Source organism: Elaeis guineensis, chromosome 4, assembly GCF_000442705.2.
Source record: "Elaeis guineensis isolate ETL-2024a chromosome 4, EG11, whole genome shotgun sequence".
NCBI lineage: Eukaryota > Viridiplantae > Streptophyta > Magnoliopsida > Arecales > Arecaceae > Elaeis > Elaeis guineensis.
Window position 1 is genome coordinate 103681870 of NC_025996.2, and position 5323 is coordinate 103687192.

Genomic DNA, 5323 nt, shown 5'->3' on the forward strand with positions numbered 1-5323 from the left:
TCCTCCTGTTCCTAACATGGCTGTGTTTCGATTGTCTGAAGGAGCTACTCTCTGTCGTTACAAGCTCATGCCAAAAGAAAAGATATGCAAATATGAAAGAAATTTTTATTTAGGGCAAAGTTGTTGGTAATACATTCATAGATTTTTCAAATCCTATGATCACGGAAGGCCTGCTCCCCATCAAAGTCCTCCAGAGATGGAGTTAATGATCCCAATTGGAGGCTGATCTTCAGGCTGCTCTTCCCTCCTTGGCGGCTCCGATTGTGGCAGGGCCCTCGATCGATCTTCCCTATCTTTAGGCCGATGTCGAATGAATCTGTCGAGACGACCTCGTCTGATGAGCTCCTCAATCTCGTCTTGGAGCTGAATGCACTCCTCCATGTCGTGGCCGTGGTCTCGATGATAGAGGTAGAACTTGTTAGGGTTGCGCTTCTCGAGGTATGTGTGCATCCTTTCCGACCTCGACAGCTGCTCCCTGACCTCCATCAGCACTTGGGTTTTCAATACATTGAGAGGGGCATAGCTGTGGAATCTTCCTGAAGGAGAGCCCCGCCGAACTCTGTGGTCCGGGCTTCTCTACCTACAAGCTCGGGGAGGAGTCTGGACACGCTTGTGTCTGGAGGGAGTTTGAGAACATGGTCGAGCTTCACTCGACCCTTTTTCAACTGCGAGCTTACTAGAGACGCCCGTCTGCCACTCCTTTACGGCCTCCTCGTCCTTCAGCTTGAAGGCTTCCTCTACTCGGGCATATCCTTCGGTCCGAGCCAGCAGATCAGCGAAGTCCCTAGGATACTTCTTTTCCAAGGAAAACAGAAGATCGTTCTTTTGAAGACCACTCTTCAGGGCGGCCATTGCAACCAATTGGTCCAAATTTCGGACCTCCAATGCGGCGGCATTAAAATGGTTGACGTAAGTTCGGATGGATGTTGTGATCTAGGTGGTGTGCCCAAGGCCCAGAAGACCAAGGCTAAGGTCAAGGTCCATCATTCATGAGGGCTTCATGGAGACTCTAGGGCTAGTTGGGCCCTAGGTTGAAAGGCTATAGGCCTTTCGGGTTCTTGAGGTCTAGGTTATGTGGACCTCAAGGGACCAACTCTTTATGGGCCAGGTCTGGGCCTAGGAGAGGTGAGATTAGGTCGAGTCATGGGTGTATATAGGCTTGGGTTAACCTAATCTCCCATAGAGTTGGTCAAGGGAGTTTTGGTTTGGGTCACTTGACCCGGTGTTTATATATACATGTACTTGTATAGGTTTGATTAAGCTAAGAAAATAGACAACTCTTTCTCCCAAGTCTCTCTCTCTCTTCTCCCTCTCTCTCCAGCCATCTTCCATGCCCCAGGAGCAAGAAACCCTAGGGTTTCTTGTCGCCAGTCCATAAAAGGAAAGAGAAGAAGGGGAGGCGCTAGCCCCTTCCCCCTTGTAGCCGCCTATCAGATCTGCTCTCCCCTCTTGCAGGTGCCCAAACACCAGGTCCAGGATCTGAAATCTCTTAAGAAGAGGTTGGTACAAGTTCCTCTCAGATCTGGAGTTGATCTAAGGTCGTTTGAGGCATGGGTGAGATCTCCATCAACAGATCTACAGGAAAGGCTGCAGCAGGACAGATCTACAAGGTCTGTCTCCATCTATCTTCTTTCCTATCTAGAATACCCCAATTCAAGATCTATGAATTGGAAGACCTTGATTCAGGTCTGATCTGGTTGGGTACCAGATCTTGGATTTTTTAGAGATAGTTTCAGAGGCGTTCTTCATCTGGAACGAAAGGCTAACGAAGAAGACAGCAACCAGGCTGATTTCGTCAAGGGCCTTGGATCGTGTCCAGACGACTCCAGATCTATTCGTTGCTGGTTCCGCTGCACCCAAGGTCCATGGGAGGAGCTGGTTCCGCTGCACTCAAGGTCCGTGGGAGGAGCCGGGATCATGCTCCAACAGTTGGTATCAGAGCCATGGTGGTGAGGAAGCAGTTCCAAGTGCGAGAAGTTGAAGATCTCAAGTGCTGAAAATTTTTAGCAAGGTACCATCAAGGTATATTCTACACTTCTTGAATTTATATTGCTTTTTTGGCTTGGATCCAGTCATCGGCAGTAATATGAAGGTCGATTTTGAGAAGTTTGATGGCAAGGGAAATTTTTTCATATGGAAAATCTGGGTGGAGGATCTTCTGGTGCAAGCAGATCTGGATCAGGCTTTGGATGAGAAGCCTGAGGAAATGACAGATAGACAGTGGGCATCGTTGGAGAAGAAAGCATGCTTGGTGATCGAGGATGTTTGGCGGATACGGCATTATATTCGGTGCTGGAAGAAAAGACCCCGAAGGGCCTTTGGTCGAAGTTGCACACCATGTACATGGGGAAGAATATATACAACAAGCTGATGCTGAAGAAAAAGTTGTACAGTCTTCGGATGTAGGAGGGATCTGATGTGATTGGCCATATTCAGAGGTTTGACCAGTTGTGCACAGAGTTGGTGAATATCGGGGTGAAGCTGGATGAGGAGGACAAGTCTCTATTGCTTCTATGTTTGCTGCCCGGATCATATGATTCTTTGGTGACTACACTGCTCTACGACAAGGAGACTCTGGAGTATGAGGACATGGTCTCGGTACTGAGGTCGAATGAGCAGAGAAAAAAGTTGACCAGAGATCGGGCTCTCCATGAGGGTTTGGCAGTAGGGGAGAGGACAGGTAGAGGCAGAGGCAGAAGCAAGTCTAGGGGGCGGTCCAAGTCCAGGAAGGGAAAGAAAGAGGTAAAATGCTTCAAGTGTAAAGAGTTCGGACACTTCAAGCGAGAATATCCACTATGGAAGAGCAAGAAGGGAGAAAGAAGTGGCTCAGAATCAGTGAGTGCAATTGCTGGGCAGTAGGTGGAGGATGATCTACTTGTGGTATCAGATGGTCACAGGCAGTACACAGAGGAGTGGATACTAGACTCTGCGTGCTCACATCACTACACACCACACAGGTCTTGGTTTGCGACATACACCAAGACAGATGAGGGATCAGTGACTCTAGGCGATAATCATCCTTGCAAGGTGGCTGGGATAGGGACAGTCAGGGCGAGGATGTTTGATGGGATTATGAGGACATTGACAAATGTAAAGCACATCCCGGAGCTAGAAAAGAATCTGGTGTCACTAGGCTACTTGGAGAGCAGTGGATACAGCTTCAGCAGTAGGGCTAGAAGCGGAGTACTGAACATCTCCAATGGAGCTATGGTAGTGATGAGAGGCAGGAGGTTGGACAATAACCTCTATCACATAGAGAGATCTGTGGTGACCAGAGAGTCTGATGCAGCAGCTGCAGCACAGGACCAGGAGGGGACTTACAGGATGTGGCACTACTGCCTAGGCCACATGGGTGACAGAGGGCTGAGGGAGTTGAGCAGGAGAGGACTCATCTCTGATCTAGAGGATGGTGCTACAGGAAAGATCTGTGAGCCTTGCCAGATGGAAAAGTAGAGGAGAGTTTAATTCACCATCAGTACAGCCCGCAGTGCAGCCCTCTGGAATTAGTACACACGGATGTGTGGGGACCAGCCCCAGTTTTAGCTAGGAATGGGGCCAGATACTTCATGACCCTGATTGATGATTTCTTAAGGAAACTCTGGATTTACTTCATGAGAGAGAAGTCAGAGGTCTTCACCAAGTTCAAGATCTGGAGAGCTGAGGTGGAGAAGGAGCAGGGGAGGAGTGTGAAGTGTCTGAGGTCAGACAATGGTGGAGAGTACACCAGCAGATAGTTCCAGGACTACTGTGAAAAGTGTGGGATCAGAAGACACTTCTCAGTTAGGGGGACTCCACAGCAGAATGGGGTGGCCGAGAGGATGAACAGAATACTTTTGGAAAAGGCACGATGCATGAGGCTACAGGCAGGGCTTCCAAAGGAGTTTTGGGTTGACACAGTTGACGTAGCGGGTTACTTGGTCAATCGATCACCTCACACCAGGTTGGATGGCAGGCTTCCAGAGGAGGTGTGGTCTGGGAGGACAGTTGGGTTGGGCCATCTACGGGTATTTGGGTGCACGGCCTATGTGCACATTGGAGCTGGTGAGCAGGGAAGCTAGATGCCAGATCATGCAAGGCGGTGTTTCTAGGCTATCCGCAAGGAGTCAAGGGATACAGGCTATGGGATCCCTTGGAAAAGAAGGTCATCATTAGTCGGGATGTGACTTTTGATGAGGAGTCAGTCCTACAGAGGCGAGCAGGCATGGAGGAGCAGCAGGAGCAGGAGGAGGTCCAGCAGGGCACTGTTGGACAGCTTACCTCTTTTATTTTGCCTCTTGCAGGTACTACTGGAGGACATGACATTCAGGTGGAGCACCTACCTAAGGTGTCTCCACAGGTGGAGAGAACTCAGACGGATGATCGAGGTGGAGAGGTTCAGCAGGAGCGAGCTGGACCGAGGACTGATATTGGTGTTGCCTTACACAAGCCTAAGAGGACCATCAGGCAACCGGACCGATATGGCTTCGAGGAGATGCTGTCATATACCTTGGTGACAGTGAATGGAGACCCATATACGTATCAAGAGGCTATTGAGAGTCAGGACAAAGAGCGGTGGGTCCAGACAATGTCTGAGGAGATGCAGTCTCTCCACAAGAACCAGACGTGGCGATTGGTGCAGTTGCCACAGGGGAAGAGGCCCATTGGCTGCAAATGGGTCTACAGTCGCAAGGAAGGGCCTTCAGAGCAGGGAGGTATTAGATTCAAGGCGAGGTTAGTGGCCAAGGGATACTCCCAGAAGGAAGGCATCGACTTCAGCGAGGTCTTCTCTCCCGTCGTCAGACACACTTCCATCAGAGTGTTGCTGAGCATCGTAGCAGCTCAGGATTTAGAGCTGGAGCAGATGGATGTCAAGACGGCGTTCCTCCTTAGGCACTTGGAGGAGAGGATTTACATGGAGCAGCCACCCGATTTCAGGGATCCAGGATCAGAGGGAAAGGTTTGTCTGTTGCAGAAGTCGCTGTACGGGCTGAAGCAGTCATCGAGGCAATGGTACAAGCGGTTCGACTCCTATGTGCGCAGCATTGAACTTTTCAGGTGCGAGTTTGATCCCTATGTTTATGTTCAGTCTCTTGAGGATGGTTCTAGGCTGTTCCTACTCTTGTATATGGATGACATGCTTATAGCATGCAAGAGTAGGAAGGTTGTGCAGGATCTGAAGGCATCCTTATCTGGGAGTTTGAGATGAAGGATTTGGGCCCTGCAAGAAAGATCCTAGGCATGGAGATTTTCAGAGACCGAGTCTGGAGGGTGCTGCATCTATCTCAGGGGGGCTACATACAGAAGGTCTTAGAGAGGTTCGGGATGAAGGGAGCAAAGCCGACGG